The sequence below is a fragment of the Bos taurus genome, chromosome 4 (assembly GCF_002263795.3).
Source record: "Bos taurus isolate L1 Dominette 01449 registration number 42190680 breed Hereford chromosome 4, ARS-UCD2.0, whole genome shotgun sequence".
Lineage (NCBI taxonomy): Eukaryota > Metazoa > Chordata > Mammalia > Artiodactyla > Bovidae > Bos > Bos taurus.
Genome location: NC_037331.1, coordinates 64,178,573 through 64,199,259, shown reverse-complemented (window position 1 = coordinate 64,199,259; position 20,687 = coordinate 64,178,573). Strand labels below are relative to the sequence as shown.

The following is a 20,687-nucleotide window of genomic DNA, read 5'->3' as shown; positions in this document are numbered from 1 at the left end:
AGATCAAAGTGTATTGCCTGCAGTGAGATTTACTGCATAGCAAAAACCTTGACATTTCAACCAGCAAACTATTCAGAGTTAGGTTGCCTGTGTCAGATACTCTTGGTTGTCTAAGAGTATCTCCCTTTAAAGACTAGCCAACAGAATCCTGACTATATTTGAGTGCAATGGACCCAGTTCATGGAATGACTCATGACTGGTCTCATGATTGGTCTAAGTGAACAAAGACAACCCCCTTCTACTAAGCCAGTGATGGGTCTAAGAATGTGCATATGACCCAGTTCTAGCAAAAGAGATAAAAGGGGATAACTGCTGAGGCAGCCTTCATATTAAGTGATGAGCTGGAAAGCAAAAGCTGCTAATTGAAAAGCTATTCTAGGGACTTCCCTGGTGGTTCAGTAGCTAAGACTCCAAGCTCCCAATGCAGGGGGCCAGGATTTTATCCCTGGTCAGGGAACAAGATACCACATACCCCAACAAGAAGACCCTGCATGCCCCTACTAAAGATCCCACATGCTGCACCTAACACCTGGTTCAGCCAAATAAATAAATACCTAAAATAATATAATCTATTCTAATTGGGTATATATGTCAAATATAACAATGTAAAAGAATACATTTGGTAAAAGAAGTCAGGTCCATGCTATAACTTTAAGTGTTTATTAAACATTTATCATATGCTAAGTTAACCCTTTAATATTAGATATAGAATAATTAATCAGCAACCTCTGCAGCATCAGCCTCAAGATGGAGATGGGGGGTGTCAGGTTATTCAATAGGAAATGCCTTCACACCTGGCAATGGAGACATCTACTTCAGCCTGGAGCTACCCAGGGAGTGACTCTTCCAGCACAGCATTCAAATAGTTGCAAAAAGAACAGTAGTTGCAGTAGCAGCAATGACAGACATAGGGCAAAGAGTGCCCAGTCAGAGGCTGATAATGTAGAACCTGCCATATTTCCTACCAGGAAAGTAGGCAGCCAGTATTTTGCAAAATAAATTAGAGGAAAACAAAAGCCATCCATTAAAAAAAATTAATTGATAAAATCATGTGCTTTGCGTGTATGTGTGCATGCTCAGTCATTCAGTTATGCCCAACTCTTTGTGACCCTAAGGAGCCTCTGTCTATGGGATTTTGCCGACAAGGACACTGGAGTGGGTTGCCTTTTCCTCCTTCATGGGATCTTCCCAACCCAGGGAGTAAACTCACGTTTCCTGTGTCTCCCGTACTGGCAGGCAGATTCTTTTCCATTGAGCCACCTGGGGATTCCCCCTGTGCTTTGATTCAAGTATAAACATAAACCAAGAACTTCCTGGAATTCCAATACTTGTGAAAGTATGCTGCGGCTACAGAAAAGGAGGACATTATCCCACAACTATTTCCTCAGCTACAGTAGACACAGAGTGAGAACTGGAACTCAAGTTCCAAAATCCACTGGGTCCTCACATTTGTTTGACAGTAAGACAGAATTCACTTTAGGATTCAGTTGACTGGAAAGCATAGTGATGATCAAAGCAGGACATCCTTGAGAATCAGAGGGGAAGTTTGAATTTTGCCTTCAAAGGCTAGTACAACCAATCTGTGGAGGCACTGCCGCCACAGTGTCTGTAGTCAGCATCAAGCCGAATGATTTGTTAACAAAATCAGTTGTGTAGATACCATCACTGTGGTGGCACAGAAATCAAATATGATAGATGCCACAAATCTAAAAACACTGATTCCTAGTATCACCATTTCACTGGGTTCCTGAGAATAATGTACTCAGAAAATCAACTCCTGCTTTCCTCATTTCCAGAGATCTCGAAACATGACCTGAGCACTATTCTCACTATAGAAGAGGGGAATGGAGGGTTGCATAGTGATGAACGTACATCAAAGAACAATAGGAAGGCTTAAGGTTAAATCTTAAGAGGGTTTTAGAATACAAGATACTTAAAAACATCTAGCACAATGTCTCAAATATTTTTAGCAGTAAACCTTTTATTCAAATCAAATTTTACACAGAACCCCAATATGGATATAATGGTATATACTTATAATAATTTTATTTAGAAGCCGAAACTTTTATATTTACTGTAAAGTAGGCAAACAAAATCAACTAGACGCTATTTCATTTTGATGTGAAACTTTCAAACTGGGAGTTGAGAAAGATGGTTGCGTGTTATGTCCGGTTTAGCATCCGATGTATTTCTCTGTCATGTATTGGTTATACAGGTTCAAAAAAAAGAGATTAGTATTTATAAGTAGAAACAAACTGGAGGAGCTCTGCTATTCACACTGTAATCTCAAATAAGTTGAAATAATAGAAAAAGCTTCATTCCAAGTTCCACTAGAAAAACAACTACTCTTGCAACATAAATTAACATGTTTACAATTGCTAATATGTTCAAGAAAATTGGTATATTTGGGTAAAAACATCCAGCAAATTCACTGACATAATGACATGATACATAATCATGTTCACTTAGTGAGACCCTATAATTGTTGACAAACAACCATCAAGTTGGGAAACCTTAATTATGAACTGCAAGATAGCCAATTTGTGAAAATGAAACATATTTTCACTTACTTGGGGCATAAACGGCTATTATGAAAGTAGAAAATTGTATTATAATAATACTGCTCGTAATATCAACAATAGCTAGATTTATTGATCACGTTGTTTTTGTACCATGAAGTTCTAACCCTATATATTCATTACCACTTTAATTTTCACTGTAACCCTAAGAAATAGATACTATTACTAGCCCCCTTTTACAGCAACAAACATTAAGCCAAAAACAAGAAATTAAATACTAGAACTGACAAAAAAAGTATAAACCAGACTTAAATGAACATGTGTCTTTTCCTATCTAGACATTCACTGGTATCTACCTACTACTCAAAAAACAAGGTAAAGAAAAAGCTTAAACATCTCAAACATATCATCTTCACTCTTCTGTTAACACAGATGAGAAAAGACAAAACAAGAGCAAAAAGACATTAAATGATAGAGCTGGGGTTAAATGGAACCTCAGGATCTAGTGTGCCTCTCTGGTAGTTCAGACAGTAAAGAATCCACCTGCAACGCAGGAGACCCAGATTCGATCCCTGGGTCAGGAAGATCCCTTGGAGAAGGGAATGGCTACCCACTTCAGTATTCTTTGGAGAAGGAAATGGCAAAACACTCCAGTATCCTTACCTGGGGAATTCCATGGACAGAGGAGCCTGGTGGGCTGCAGTCCATGGGGTCACAAAGAGTTAGACATGACTGAGTTGACTAACACCCGTATTCTTGCCTGGAGAATTCCACGGACAGAGTAGCCTGAAAGGCTACCATCCATAGGTAATAAAGAGTCGGACACAACTGAATGGCTAACACAGGATCTAGGAGGAGGGTCAAGTAGCTACAGGAAAGGCAGCTATTTTGAGAGAAGTGTGATGGTTAGGAGTTGGGGCCCCAGAGCCAGAAAGCCTGGATTTCTACCTGGGCTCGCCGACTTGTAAGCTCTGAGATTTTAAGCAAATTGTTTGACATTTCTGCAGGAATAAAACTAATAAATAACAACTATCTCACAAGGTCGTTGTGTGGATTAAATGAGCTACTACATATGAAGCCTTAACATGGTTCCTGGTCCACAAGAATCACTCAACAATACCAGTTACCATTATCACCTCCACAGGAGAACGAAAGAGCTGGAAAATAAGGCTTTGGTTAGCACAAAAAGTTAAGAAGACAGAAGCCAAAATCCTGGTTTCTATAAAGCAACTGTGCACTATTCTGCTCCTAGATACATTAAAAAAAAAAAAATACCACTACACTCCACATCACTTAAAAATTGCGTCTGTGCCAGGTTTTCCCACAATGAGCAACATATGACACTACTCAGATTTAAATAGCTATCTTTTTTAGGTGGGAGGGAGGTTCAGGATGGGGGACACATGTACACCCATGGCTGATTCATGTGAATGTATGGCAAAAACCACCACAGTATTGTAAAGTAATTAGCCTCCAATTAAAATAAATAAATTTTAAAAATAAATAGCTATCTTTTTAAATTTTCTAGAAACCTCACTTTTACAAAGTCTTCAAAAATTGCCAAGAGGCATTTTAAAAGTTTTGCACTAGTCTTAGAAAATCAGCTATGACACTTCTGGCCCCAAACAGTAGAAAGTTATATTTTCATAATCTCTTCAGTGTAATAGGTTTTTTTAAATAGGAACCAAAAATAGAAAAAAAAAAGTTGGGTTTTGTTTTTTTGAGGCTGACTTTTTTTTTCCGCTGTGCTGGGATAGGGTTGTGGCATGCAGGTTTAGTTGCCCCATGGCCCGTGGGATCTTAGTTCCCCAACTAGGGATCAAACTCACATCCCCAGCATTGGAATCCGGATTCTCAACCACTAGACCACCAGGGAAGTCCCTGATTGGTTTATTTTTAAATTTAAACTCTGAGCATCGAGCAAGGTTAAAAGGCATATTTACAAACAGTGAAATTTACATCAAATATTATCAAAGTTTAATAGCCTTAATAAATAAAAAGTTTACATAAATTAGAGAATTCTCCAATAGAAAAACAGGTATGCTATCTATATAAGGAATATAGATGTGATTTATATAAGAAATAAGATGAGAAATTAAAATCAAATTCACTAATAAATAAACAGTAGAGTTATATGCCATTTTTGACCTACCAAATAACATTTTTTTTAAAGGTTGAGAGCCAATATAAAGGTCAACAGGGAAAGTCATACTTATGTGTGGCTCAGCTGATAAAGAATCTGCCTGCAATGCAGGAGACCTGGGTTAAATCCCTGGGTTAGGAAGATTCCCTGGAGAAGGGAAAGGCTACCCACTCCAGTATTCTGGCCTGGAGAATTCCATGGACTGTATAGTCCATGGGGTCGAAAAGAGTCGGACACAACTGTGTGACTTTCACTTTCAACACTAGAGAAGGATAATGTATATTTCAAATGCTTCAAAAATATTAAACACTTTCAACTCAACTTTACTTCTTAGAATTTATCCTAAGGCAAAAATGCTTTATAAAGATGTAAAAATGAGTGGTAGTCACTGAGTGAGCAAGAAAGCAGAAAGAACTTAAATGTCAAACAATAGAGGTCAGCTAAATAAATCATGGGATCTTAAAAAACTCGGCTGATGAAGACTATTGACAAGAAATGACATTAATTATACATTGTCAGGTAAGAGGAAAAAAGTAAACAACAATACAATAATGACCCATATTTGAAAAAACAATAATGAATTGTTCATATGGGTTAAAACTATAGCAGAAAAACAAAAATTTCTCAAAATGTTAACAGTAATTCTCATGCATGTTGATATTACAGGTAGGATTTTGTGTTTTCTTTGCCAATCTTTATTTTATAAATTTTTCTGCAATCAACATGTACAACTTACATAAAAATTGTTATAGCAATAACATGCTGAAAATCGTTAAGCATTTTTCTCCTTTCCAAGAACATTAATATACTAGTTCTTTTTCTCCTTATCATGGAAGAAAGCACCATGGATTCCCATTAATGGAAAAAGATGTGGCTTGCCAGCACCCTGAGGGACACTTTCAGTGGGATGATTACAGCTGCTATGACAACAAGGGGAGGATGTGATGTCACATAATGATCCAGTGACTGCAACATCCTTGTCCCAATGCAGCGCTCTCACTGCCAGCTGGAAATCCAGCAGAGACCTCATTAAGAGCATCTGTTCAGTAATTACTACAAGTTTCCCCTCATCATGCATCCAACTCTGAAGACAGCCCTACCACAGAACTCCCAACTCCAGATTCACAGACAGGCTAATCTCCCCCTTCTGTAGAGCTCAGACTGTCAGCCACCAGAGATCCTGGGTCGAGTGTTGGCACAGTCAGTAAAGGCGACTTCAATGAACAGGGACCAGGAGGGAAGAAGCAGTCAGAGAACTTTTCACTGAAGCAGACATAAAGTCTCAAGGTGTTTAACTAAGGGACCTTATTCTGCATCTCCCTAGAATATTTAAATATTGTCATTACCATTAGAAAAACCTATATCTCTAACCCATAGAAAGGAAGAGCAAATAGCAGTGATTACACAGCAAGCCAGATAATCAAGTGTAATATGAAAATGCGTAATGAATTCTTCCACAATAAATATGAAATCCCAAGACCCTGTTCACACAGTGCCTTGCACAGAGTAGCAGCAAACTGCTACAATGGAAAGAGCTAGACAGACCGGGTTTCAAGTCCCAGCCCTATTACTTAATCTCCCAAGCCTCAGTTTCTTCATCTGTAAACTGAGAATGCATGCTCAATCACTGCAGTCGTTTCCAACTCTGTGACCCTATGCGACCCTATAGCCCACCAGGCTTCTCTGTCCATGCAATTCTCCAGGCAAGAATACTGGAATGGCTTGCCCTGCCCTCCTCCAGGGGATCTTCCCAACCCAGGGATCAAACTCACATCTCCTACGACTCCTACATTGTTGACAGATTCTTTACCGTTGAGCCACCAGGAAAGCCCAAACTGAGAATAATAATTAGTAAGAGTTGTTGAAATATATGATGACCTAAATGGGAAGGAAATCCAAAAAAGGCAGGATATACATATACATATATAAATGGCTGATTCACTTTGCTGTACAGTAGAAACTAACATAATGTAAAGCAACCACACTCCAATAAAAATTAATTTAAAAAATAAAAACATACTGAGATGGTTGGATGGCATCACCAACTCAATGGACATGAATTGGAGCAAATTCTGGGAGACAGTGGAGGACAGAGGAGCCTGGTATGCTGCAGTCCACGGGGTGCCAAAGAGTCAGACACTTAGCAACTAAACAATAACAACAATAATGGATGAAGGGACAAAGAAATTATTACCTATCTTTCTAGTTGTGATATATATATATATGAAATATCATTCAGGCTTTAAAAAGCAGGAAATCCCACCATTTGTAACAATGTAGATGAACTTGGAGGATACTATACTGAGTGAAATAAGCCAGTCGCAGACAACTATTGGGTGATATCACTTGTATGTGGAATCTAAAAAAGTCCAGTCTAGAGAAACAGTAGAGTGGTGGTTGTCAGAGGCTGAGGCAGGATGGGAGTGAAATGAGGAGATGCTGATCAAAGGGTATAAAATTCAGTTGTAAGATGAATAAGTTTAAAGATCTAATGTACATCATGTTAACTACAGTTTGTAATGAAGTATTATTTATTTGATTTTTTAAAAATCCTATAATCATTTGGTATTTACAAATGGATTGACCTTTAATTTTGTTGTAAATAATTTGGAAAAGTAATTAAGTAGTTTCATAATATGTATTTATATGTGAGATCAGCTGGTTTGCCATTTAAAATTATCAGACTAAAAATTTTAAAACAAACAAAAAATAAATAAATAAAAAATAAAAACAAAATCTTTTCTTGGATTTTGCGGGGGGGAAAGAAGATTAAATATAAAGCTCTGAGCCTAGTGTGTGGTACTGAAAAAAAAAGTTAGTTCCCCTAAAAAATGTTCACAGAAAACTAAATGGATAGATCAACGAAGTAACTGGTCTTGACTGAACCAATGTCAAAGTTTCCTCAAGGGCCTCTCTCTCTGGCCAGTGCTACTGCTAACCCACTCACTGTGTGCACGCATGCTCAGTCGCTAATTACAAGCACAAATTATGTTGTTCTTACACATGCATTTTTGCCTACAGTTTTCCCAAGAATTCTCCCCTGCTCATCCCATCCTGAACTTCATCCAGTTCAGTGATTCCCAAACAAAGCCACACATCAGAGTTACTTAGACAGCTTTCTGAAAATGCACATTCCCAGGCCCCACTCCATTACTATAGAATCAGAATCTCCAAAGCATGGGGCCCAGAAATCTTTGACAAGCTCCTCATTTGGTTTACATGCAGCCAGCCCTGCCCCTGTAACATCTGAAAACCAGGTAGCTAATTCCTACTTCTATAAAGCTTGGTTTAAGGACTCTGCTACATTGCTGGTGGGATTGTAAAATGGTGCAACTGGAAAACAGTTTGGCAGTTCCTCAAAAGTTAAATATTAACTTATCATACAACCCAGAAATTCCGCTCGTAGAAATCTACCCAAGAAAATGATGACAGGGGGCTTCCCTGGTGGCTCCATGGTAAAGAATCCACCCGCTAACGCAGGAGACATGGGTTTGATCCTTAATCCGGGAAGATCCCTCATAGCACGGAGCAACTAAGCCCGTGCACCACAACTATTGAGCCCATGCTCTAGAGCCTGGGAGCCGAAGCTACTGAAGCCGGCGTGCTCTAGAGCCTATGCTTCACGAGAGAAGCCACCGCGATGAGAAGCCCATGCACCACCTCCAGAGAGTAGCCCCCTGCTCTCTGCAACCAGAGAGCCTGCAGAGCAACAAAGACCCAGAGCAGCCAAAAATAAATTACGTTTTTTAAATAATAATATTTATAAAAAATAAAATGTCCCAAATGGACTGGCACACTTAAAAAAAGAAGAAGACTCTACACTTCCAACACAGGGGATGGGGGTCCAATCCCTTGTCAGGGAACTAAGACCCCACTGCAGACAAAAGATTTTAATTTTTTAATTTTTAAAAAATAAAACTGAATGAATCAAAGGGAAGGGGAGGGAAAAGGAGGACAAGATAAGACAGGCACCTAGCCAATGTTTGTAAGAGAGTTAAGGAAGGAAGGAGTGGCTTTCTTTTGAAATACACTCTAAGGAACATTCTAATCCTAAAACCTTCAGATCCAGTTGCCTCCCCCATTCAAGGTCATAAACCCTCTCATCTGGGAGGCTAAGAGGAGATGCTGGATGTCCCAAAAGTGCTTTGAATTTTTACCAAAGGCCTGTCCCCGTATAAGAAGGCCCTTCCTCTGACATCTCCCATGCCTGGCTGCCTCACACACAACCATGTTAGCTTCAGATTCCCAGGGCAAGTGTCTGTTTCCTCAGACTTTTGGACTCAGTGGGAGAAGGTGAGGGTGGGATGATTTGAGAGAATAGCATTGAAACAAGTACATTACGATATGTAAAATAGATGGCCAGTTCGAAGCCAGTGCTCTGGGACAACCCAGAGGGATGGGGTGGGGAGGGAGGAAGGCGAGGGGTTCAGGATGTGGGGGGACACATGTATACCTGTGGCATGCATTCATATTGATGTATGGCAAAAACCAACACAATATTATAAAGTAATTATCTTCCAATTAAAATAAATTAATTACTTTTTTTTAAGTGTTTCATCATCAAAAAATGGGAAATTAAATGAGCTAGTGCCTTCAAAGCCCTTAGAACAGTGTCTGGCAAATAGCAAATGTTCAATTACACACAGAGAGAGAATAAGTGTATGTGGGTGTGTATGTTTATATATAAAATACGTTTGTGTACAACTGGTGAGGCAGCATTGCCCAACAGGCCATGCTGTGAGATGCTCCAATAAGATTTACCTGGCTTGTGTCCAGATTGTATCCAGATTAGAGAAGTCAACACAGGGCCAAAGAGGGCCTAGGCACTAAGAGAGGGAAAGAGCTGAGTAATTTTAAATGTTCATGCACACCAATAAGTTTTAAAATGCAGATAAGTCAACATGGATGATCCCATTTAGATAAAAAAAGAAAACTGTTATAGAATACCATGCAAATTTAATATAAAGAAAATATGGAAGCAGATTCACCTAAATATTAACAGAGGTCATCTCTGAATAATGAGTTTTTCTTTCCTGAGTTCCCAAAATGAATACGGATCATTTTTATGGGCAAATGAAATTAATTATCCTATCTTCATTTTGTTTAAAAAAAAAAATGAATTAAGTAACTAGGAAAATGAAGAAAACCTTCAGCCCCTAAGGACAATCTGCCTCTCTGACAGCCTGGAAGTTTGTCTGGTTTGTTCCAAAGTCAGAAGGACTACTCGGAAGGGTATAGGAAGGCTCAGATACAGAGGAGGAATGGCATATATATGGCAGTGGCCCGCTATGACACAAGAGTAGCTCCAGTCAACAAACACTCACACACTGATTTGCCCCAGAATAAACAGCCTGTGCTTTTGTGAACACAAATCTGATTGTGTCACTTCTGCTTAAAACTATTAGTTGCCTTCCACTGCTCTTGGGAAAAAGATCAAACGCTTCAGGTGGCCCATAAGAACCTCTGCCCACCTCTCGGGCCTCTTCTTAACCCCTATTCCTCCTCTACTCCATCTGCATGCTTCCCCACCTCCTTCTTCCACCCGCCTCATCAGGGGAGTCCATCCCCAGGGTAGGCTCTACCCCAACACCCCAGACTAGGCTCCATGCCATTTTCAGGCACATGCACAGCACCCAGGCCATTCCATCAAAGCACAGCTATACCACTAACATCTGTGGGTTCCACTGGGCCCACAGTTTGACTCACATTATATCCCTAATTCCTTACACAATAGCTGGCATGTGGAGGGCACCTAATAAAGGCCAACCTTTGAATGACTACCATTCACGGGCAGGCAGGGACATGGTAAGCCCAGGGAAGAGCAAAGACCAACCACAAAAGGCCTGTGAGTCTTACTAGGGAATGTAGGTTTCATCCTGCAAGTGATGGGAGCTACCAGACAGTTTTAAACTGGAGGGCAGCAGGATTAGCTGCGTGTTCCAACTGCTAGATTCTAGCTACCATGTTGAGAGGAGTTTAGAATGGAGACAAACTGGGGAGATAGGGCAACCACTTGGAAACATTGCAATAGATTAAGTGAGAGAAGAGAAGGGTCTGATCTAAGGTAGAGGAGATGAAGGGGAAAATATGAATTGTAAAGAGTCTGGAGAAGGAAATCTACAGGACCCGATAACTAATTAGCTGTGGGGACACAGAAAAAGAACTAAGATGGTTCCCAGATTTCCGCTTCAGATGCCAGAGCTTTCCAAAATGCAGAAATTGGATTTGGGTCATTGTTCTAACTTTGACTTTTTGAAGCCCCAGCTTGTCCACCTGTAAAAAGAAGCTGTTCATAGTTTCCCTGCAGGGTTACTGGTAGACTCAAATGAGCTGATGTTTGGGAAAGCACTTCACAGATTGTAAAACATTATTATTATTATCATCATCATCATCATCATCATTAGGGCAACCGATTACAAAACAACTGCATAATCACCCCCAGAAAACAGCCTTCTTGGAATAGTCACCAAGACCAGGCTTACGGTCTTACACAACTGGCCTGATTTCTGTATCTTTTAACCTGTATTCCCTGTCTTAAACAGTTAGCCTCATGAATGACCTGATGAGGAAAGAAGAAAAGGCATCTTGTTGAAAAGCTGAGTTCCCCGGGGCCCAGAAGACAGCCGGAATCTGGTCCCAGTCAGAGTCCTGCTGGTTCCCTCTTTAAGACATGCTGGATTCCCCTTCAATACTTACTGACTTGACAAATTTCAAAAATCTAAAGGAACTTCCAATGGTTAAAGAAAATGAGTCACTAAACACAATGAGCCTTTCTTGGAAATTGTAAGCTAATGACTTTAAAATAGAAATCCATCCACTTTCCCACTCGCTGCCTAAATCCCATGTGTTCATTTGGGATACTTGGGCCCAGGAGTCAGAGTAAATCAAAACCAGCTCCCTCTGGGGACCTTTCAGAGAGATCAAGTTTCCAAAGGGCTGGAGGGTTCTCATACCTTGTATCACAGTGAACATCTAACCCAGTCAAAATGCCTTCAGGTATGGCATGAGCCAAGGAAGGAGAATAGAGAAGTGAAAGGAATTAAGGTTTATAAGAACCTGGAATGGTCACATTACTGGGCCAGCAATTTACAAACGGCATAATCAAATATAGATACTATTATTCCTGCTTTACAAGATTCAGAAAAGTGAACAGTGTGGCCAAATATCTCTTGCCTGGTGAACATCAGAGTTCAGCAATTCAACTTCTGGTTTGTGCAGAAATAAAGAAGGAATATTCTTTCCACCTTATACAACACAGTAATTATTTGAGATGACCTCTAATAGTCAAGATATCTGATGAATAAAATATGTAATTCAGCAAATCCAGCATAGCACTTCAATACCCCCCAAAAAAAATTCTAATAAAAAAAAAAAAAAAAAGGAAAGACACTGAACCTGAGCGCTCAAGACCGGCATTGAAATCCTCACCAGTAACTGCTCTACCTATAACCTTATTTATAAAAGCTGAATCAGAGAAACTTAAAGGCCCCTTCTTAAAGGCTAGACAAATGCCTATGGTTAGTAGTGATGCAAGTCCAGCAGAGCTGATCCTTCTCTTTCTTCTCCAAGCCCCAGGAATCACACCTGACCCACTCTACACCGTTATCAAGAAGAGAAAAAGCACCGTTGCTGGAGAATCAGAGAGAAAAGTCAGGAACCAGCTAATCAATTAAAATTATTTCTTTTCTGAGAAGCAAACATTGGCAGCAGTGTCTGAGGACCAATACTCACGGAGTCTTGAGTAATTTGGACCTTTGTCCACAAGACAAGTAAAAACCAACTTCCAGCAGCTCTGCTTCCAAGTCCCCCCACAGGGACCCTGGGGGAAGGCCTGGTTCTCAGGCCAAGCCCCCGCCACACTCTGGAGCCTGCCCGCCAATAGCACAGGAAGTGCCAGCCACTTTCCCCAGAGCAGCTGGCACCAATTACCCAAACCCAGCTGGAAACACTCAGCTGGGATGAGGCAGGAGCTCCAGGTGCCCGGCCTGATCGGAAATCCTACACTCAAACAAAGGCAGCCTTGCAGCCGCGCCAGCACACAACACAGTGGCTGGTCAGGGGCTGGGGGAGGCAGCCAGAGGGCAGGCTGGGGACCTCCAGCCAGGGAAGCAGCTGTGGGTCTGGGAGACTTGCCTGTTCCCTGATTTCAGAGCCTCTCCATTATCACAACCAACAGCTACCAATTACTGGGCATCCAGAGCGTGCAGAGTTCATCCGGTCCTCATTCTACTGAACTCCCCCAATAACACAACAAAGAAGGAACTGCTATCCACATTTACACATGAGGGACCCGAGGCTCACAAAGACGAATGATCTTTCCCACCATCACAGAGACAGGAAGTGCCAGGACTGGGTCAAGAGCCCAGGTCTTCTGCATCACTTTCCTTTCTGCAAGACATCCTGGCCTTGGAAAGTAAACTACATAAAAACGGCCTGGCAAAGAGAGGCTCACTTTGCAAAGCCATCACAGGTGACACACTGAGTCCTAAAAGATGGTCAGCTGGTGAAGAAGATGGGAGCATCTGTAGGTCCACCATGGATGTGAGAACACCTGTACAGTACTGGGACTCCAACACCCAAGAACACACACAAGTCAATGCCTCTTGGCAGGAAATGGCAATGTTGAACCACAGAAAGCAGAAGATCAAGGCCATCCTTATGGCCCTTCAAGGAACAGCGTAAATAGGTGTTGATCAAGAAGGTCTCAGAGATAGTCATTACTATCCTCATGTTAGTTATATATTATGGAAATGTATTATTATTACTATATGTAGTAGTACAGGCTTCCCCAGTAGCTCAGTGGTAAAGAATCCACCTGCAATGCAGGAGACACAGGAGACATGGGCTCAATCCCTGGGTCAGGAAGATCCCCTGGAAGAAGGCATGGCAACCCACTCCAGTATGCTTGTCAGGAAAATCCCACGGACAGAGGAGTCTGGTGGGCTACAGTCCATAGGGTCACAAAGACTCAGACACAACTGAAGCGACTGAGCAGCAGCAGAGCAGTATATAGTAATGAATATTATAATAATTATATGGAAATAACATCATAACAAACATTTATATAGACTTTACTATGTACCAGGTGTTGTTCCGAGTGCTTAATGTACATTAACCCATTAATCTTGCAACACCCTAGGAGACGAGTAACATAACTATGTCCATTTACAGAATGGTTAAGTAACTTGTCCAAGATCACAACAATCACATAGCTAATAAACTATGAAGCCAAAATTCAAACCAAGGTAGTCAAGCTCCATAATCCATACTCTTAACCTCTACACACACTGCCTCTCTACTACAACAAACATTTATTAAGCAGGATCCATGCTAGGTCCTTCCACTACTATTATCTATCATCACATTTATTGTTCATTACAAACAAATGTAGTAACATGAATTGAAGCCACAAAGGTTTCATATCACAAAAGCAAGGAGCTAACTTTGCAGGCAAACAGCAACACTTGGAAATCTCCGTGCACACCCCCATTTCTCACTGGAATTTGACATCACAGAGGTGAAAAGTCTGGAAGGCCCAAGCAGCTAACATTGACTTACCCTTGGTGAGAGCTCAATAGTTATCAGACTTCACTGTGAGTACAGTGAATTATCATACAAAGTTGGATACACAAAATCTAGTCTACTTACTTTAATAATAATTTCAACTCTTTGCTAGTCTTACATTCTACTTGCCTCTGTGATGCTCTGAACTCTACAAATTTCTTTCACTAGAAGTCTGAAAGTGCCTCACTTAGCCATATTCCTGCACTTTCCAGCTTTGGGAGAGCTACAATGGCCTTCAGGCCTGAAAGCTCACCACCTTTCTGGAGTGGCTGGAACCACGGAGAATTCTGTACCCAACCAGTTCACTTACAGATGGAGAAACTACCTCCCACGTTAAGTGACTTTCCCAGGATTAAAGAGCAAGTTAGGAAGAACCTAACCAGAACTTTCAGTTCTGAGTCTGGTATGTGTTTCCCACTAACACTGTGCATGTTTTCCCCTGTGGTTCCCCTGGCCCTTCTACAGTGCTTAACTCAGTGCTATATTCAGCAAATGTTTATTATCTCTCAAAAAAAACAGTGCTATAGGCTATGTCCCCTCAAAATTCATATTCAAAATTCATAACCCCCACTGTAATGGTATTAGGTGGTGGGGCCTTTGGCAGGTAATTTGGTCATGAGGGTGGAGCCTTATAAATTGGATTAGTGCCCTTATAAAAGAGACCCCAGAGAGCTCCCTCACCCCTTGTGCCATGTGAGGACACAGTAAGAAGACAGCCCCCTATGAACCAGGAAGCAGGTCCTCACCAGACACCAAATATGCTGGTGTCTTCTCAGCCTCCAGAGCTGAGAGAAATACATTTCTGTTAAGCCACCCAACCTATGGTATTCTGTTCTGGTATCCAGAATAAGATAATGCCTAGGAGCTCTGCTTGCATGATCTCATTTAATTGCCCAGTCCAGCAAGGCAGATACTATTTATTATGTCCATTTCACAGTTGAGGACACTGAACTTTAGCCATTTGATGCCACCTCTCCAAGATCATGACAAAAACATGAGGTTCAGAATCTGAACCCCCAGTGTCTAACTCCAGAGGTTGTTATATTCTGAACTCTATTAGGTCCCATTTTACCATCTGGTCCCCTTTCCCAAGTCAAGTTCAGAAGCTCATTCCTGCAGTGATGTTCCCCCACTACCCACAACGTCCCCATGACCCCAGGTGGACTGTGCCCATTGCTCTGCTAAGTCCATGGAGGCTTGGTAGACATGCCTGGGGCACTGGGTAGCCCCGGGAGGTGCACCAGTCCATGGGAGGGCAGGAGGTACCCAGTACCCACTCTGTTCTTGTTCCCATCTGGCGTCAGGGGCCAAGATGTGGGCCTCCTGGTGGCCATTCCCAGGCCAGCACACAGCAGTACTGACTCACCCCTAAGTCTGCCCTAGACACACTTACTAACCCTCAGGATCACACCACTAACCCTCACCCACTCGCAGCCAGAGCCAGTTCTAGTCACAGTATAATCTCTAGGGGAGGGAAGGGTTGCTGAGCAAGCACACAGTGTGACAGCAGGCACTATGCATGGAACTTCACTCCCCTGGCCGGGTCCACCCAGGAGGAAGGTTCACCCCAGCCCCATTTACTCTGAGAAGGAAACTGAGGCTCAGCGAAGCTAACTGACTTGCTTGGCCAGCACAGTACGTCTTCGTGTGACTCCAACGCCCAGGGTTTCCTGCTACAAACACCCCTTCTCAGACAACACACATCCCTAACACCATGCGCTCCAGTTGCTGGCTGCCAGTAAGACCCCAAGGTGAGAGCCTCATTTCTCACACTTTCTTTGTTGAAGTGCAAGCACCGTGCAGAGGGACACACAAGCTCTAATCAGTATTGTCTTCCCTCATAACAAGAAGCTGTCTAATGACATTGCAGGGTTAACAAACAACTTTTTCACATGTAACTTCACTTGATCCTCACCACAGCCCGGTAACTAAGGATCACACTCTGCATCTTACACATGAAGGACTGTGGCTCAGATGCAGAAGGGGAATCAGGGGCGGAGGTGAAAGTCAGAGCAGAAACTGCAGTCCCAGTGTGCATGAGCCCTCAGTCCAAATGCCCCCTTCACCTGGCTCTGTTTGAATCTTTCCCAGGGACGTGAGGAGGAGGAGGAGAGAATTAGGGCAACGGGTGCTGGGAGGCGGTGGCAGGACAGTTTGCCTTGGATATTAATTCAGTTCCTTGCAACCCACCAGCACCCCCAACAAGCCAGACAAACTAACGGGCAGACGAGACACAGAACACTGAGATCAGTCTGCGACCCTGTGCACCAAGGCCAGGAGCCTCTATGCCCGGGCTGGAAAGGGGCCACACCCCCAGTTCATGCAGCCCAAAATCCCAGCCTCGGCCACCCACAGAGCCCCGCCCACCCAGAACCCCTGTGAAAGACGTACCCACCAGCAGACCTCCCCACTTAGTGGGGGTTCCCAGCAAACAGCAGTCCCACGTGGGACAGGGAACCCTCACACCCTGCCCCTTGGGCCTCTGACTGCTGTCTAGGGGCCCCTTGTTTTTCCTCCTCTGGGACAACCCTGCAGAGAGAAACACAGGGGCAAGGGAGCCTGAGGCAGTTGCTATTGGCAACGCATCCCTCTGTTAGCAACACCTTACAGGCCTAGAATTTTCCACAACACCACCAGGTTCATTTGTGGAGGAAGCAGCTTCTTGTCCACACACCCCACCAACTTCACATCCTCCTGGCCCATAGCTTCACCCACTTCCTTCTGACACCGTAGAGGTCATCACCTTGAGGAGAAGAGAAAATGAGGGCCCCCCCAAGACCCATTTTCTCATCCGGAAACTGAGAGGTGAGGAGCACCAAGAGGGATCAAGAGAGTCCCCCTCAGGTAGTTAAAAGAAAAAAGTGCTTTTGCTTTCTGCAGACATACTTCACCTTGGAAGGAAAAGTGTGTGTTTTGGGCAGCCTCATGGAGAAAGTAAGAATCTGCAAATCCACTTAATACAAACCCAAACAGATATCCAAACCCCAGGAGACAAAGAAAGTTCTTCTGGAAAATAGTAATAGAGCAACTCTCCCCATAACTGTTCATTTCATATTCAAATACTAGTTCATAAACAGAGTCAAATTACACTTGAACTTCTACACATGGGCTTCAATTAATGTTAATTGTTATAATTATTGGCTACAATCGTAACTGGGGCTTCTCAGGTGGCTCAGTGGTAAAGAATCCGCCTGCCAATGCAGGAGATGCAGTTAGATTCCTGGGTCAGGAAGATGCCCTGAAGAAAGAAATGGCAACCCACTGCAGTATTCTTACCTGGGAAATTGCATGGACAGAAGAGCCTGGCAGGCTACAGTCCATGGGGTCACAAAGAGTCGGACACAACTTAGTGACTAAATAACAACAATCCTAACTACAATGGTTTCCTAGGAATGCAACCCTCAAATCACGAAAGCTCTACGACAGTCAGCGCTTTCTGGATGTGGCACGTGTTGAAGCTCACGGTCTTGTTTTCAAGACCTCTTGACCACAGGGATCGAACCCAAGTCTCCTGCGTCTCCAGCACTGCAGGCAGAATCTTTACCAATTTGAGCCATCACGAAAGCCCCTCCTAACCCAGAAACGTCCACTTAACAGAGAGAAGTTCCGTCAGGAGCCCTCCAAGGAAACTTGATTCTTGACCTTGCCATGGTGGGGGCTCACACACCCCTCTTCTGCAGAATGCCAAGAACCCTGTTGGCCTCATAAGCCAGGGGTAACAATCTCTTGAATCTGAGAGAAAATCTCTTGAATCGCCAGGACTGTAACATAAATTCCTTTAGTAAAGTTCTTTGACCTGGAAATTCTGCATAATTAACAGACTGGAAAAGAAGGTGATTCCTGATGACAGAATGTCGGACACCTGAGAAAAAAAGCGATCTGGGCTCTGGAATTTCTTCAAGATTCTTCCCTCACATAGTTAGAGGGGGACTGTCCACCTATTCCACCCTGCTGGAACCATAGGACAAGCCGGAGACCATGGGTGTGGGCTACAAGATATCTGTACATCCACAAACCAAGTCCTAAATGCCACAGGTCGATGTTGCAGGAATATGAAGCCCCCTGCTTAGAAGAAAATGTCACATAACACACAGGACAGACAGCACTTGCAAATACACACAGAGACGCACGTACAAGGTGTGTACATAATGCGTATTATTGGTACATATTAATTATCACATGATTAATATATAATTACATAATATATTGTACAATTAATACGTAGTAGCTATAATTATATATTATGTACATTTGATACATTGATTATATGTATAATTAACATGTATTACATACATTAAGAGTACAGCTGCCTCTTGAACAACTAGGGTTAGTTGAAAATTTGTGTCATAACTAATCCTATATGTGATTCTTCCAAAGCCCCAATTCCACATCCTCAGATTCAACCAGCTGCAGATTGTGTATACTGTAGTATTTACTATAGAAAAAAAATTCTTGTATAAGTGGACCTGCGCAATTCAAACCCACATTGTTTAAGAGTCAACTGTGCTTGAAAATTAAAAATAAATGATGAAACTTCCCCAGAGGAAAAACATACAGGCAAAGGCCATAAAATGTAAAGAAGTGAAATAACATGTGGAAGTAAGATACTACCTTCCACCTCCCAAACAAACAACTCTTCAAAAATTATCAGTACTCAAGAGAGTGTGTGAACACCTGATACATGGCTGGTGGGAGTGTGAGTTGGTATTTCCAGAGGGTATTTAATAATATGCTTTAAAATCCCTAAAAATACACATAGGCTTAGACCACGCAATTGTACTTCTAGAAATTTAATTCTCAAAAGTGTAAATGGATGTGCTCAAAGATTTAGTCTTTTTCCTTTGTCAATTATGGTAAAAAGTAAAAGCAACCTAAATAGCCAAAAGTTTTTTAAATAAAAACAAATAAGAGTATGAAACAAAGCTACTATGATATTAAGTACCATTACCAAACATTATGATTGCTGTTAAAAAATTGTATATATAAAAAAGTACTGGAAGTACATACAACAAATATTAATAATGTTTAGCAGTGGGTGGTAAAATTACAAGTGTTTTTTTTTACTTTTTGATTATCTGTATTTGCTACAATGTCTATATTGGCCTAAAACTTCTAACATGTATCTGGAAGCATTTAAAAGCTTTTATTTTGTAAAATGTTATGTATGAAGACATCATATCACCTCAAGAGTATGAATTCCTTGAATCCTAGGTTCTAGGTCTGACTTATCTTCATCAACTCCCCATGATATTAGCTTAGGGTATTGAATAATTATAATTACCATTTATTGAATGTTTGCCATGTGGTAGGCATTCTATTAAATTGTGTTTTTTAATACCATAAAATTCAATAAAAATTTGTTGAAGGAGGGAGGGAAGGAGGAGGGCAGATGGAAAGGAGTGAATGAATAAATGCCCAAAGATGTGAAACAAGCTGGCAGCTCTCTCACCAGGAAGTGACCTGCTCACTTTTGAGGTCCCATCTGACCAGCAGACCACACCAACGTGCTAGACCATTTCCTCTAGTGAGAACAGGAGCAGAAAGGGAGTAGGTGTTAGGCCGGGACAGCCACACTATAAACTTGAGTTTTAGAAGCCACAGTTTTTGAAAGATTTCACAGGGAACTGCCAGGTAAAACTTAAAAATCATTTTTGGGAGCTTTCTAACTAGATTCACAAAAACTAGTATTAACACAACCTTTTGATTAATCACTTTGGACCTCGGCAACCTTTAATTCATTCCTACAAAAACTCCCAAGCACTCACTATTAGAGGATGAAAAATAAAATTAGGCACAATCTCATTCTTAAGGAACCTGCAGTGCAAGAGGACAAGGAATAGTTGCTGAAATACTGGTTCAAGGCTAGGTGTGAGCCCTCACACAGGACTAGGAGGCCAAGATGAGTGCAGAAGGAGGAGCTCTTTCTCATGGGGAAGAAAAGCAGAGGAGGAAGTAAGTGAGAGTTGGAATAGACAAGATTTCTCAATGCAGAGTTGGGGAAATGGCATTCCTGACTGAGGCAACAGCCTGAGCAAAGGCTCTGAGGGGTGGGATGGGGGCCAGGGCAAGCCATCATGAGTGTGTGGAAGAAACAGATCTGCCATGACAACTGAGGCAAGAAGGGCAAGTTCAAGCCAGAATGGAGAAACTTGAGAAGCAGGTAAAGGCATTCAGAGTGAATTCTGGTAGTAATGTGTCCAGCCCATGCCCCCCAAATCTTGGGCCACTCCATTAGAAGAAGCAAAGTGGCCCAGATCCCCTCCAATAGCCTTTTCTTGCCCCTGACAAATTTCTGCTACACTTCCAAAAAGCACCTTAATATACCCCTCACTTTCAAAGGCTCCAACACTGCCCTGAGCACACACAGAAGTAAAAAAGCTGAAGCAGCTACTTGACACCTAGCTGTGCCCTGCTGGTCTCCAATCTCTGACATCCTGGAGAGGAAGCCTCCCTGGCTTAGC

At 42.0% G+C, this 20,687-nt stretch overlaps 1 protein-coding gene across 4 annotated transcripts in view; it reads right to left on the bottom strand.

Annotated features, from left to right (window-relative positions):
- PDE1C (phosphodiesterase 1C) overlaps positions 1 to 20,687 on the bottom strand; it is a 540,295-nt gene that overhangs the window by 518,228 nt on the left and 1,380 nt on the right. The gene's annotated exons all lie outside the window — the stretch shown is intronic.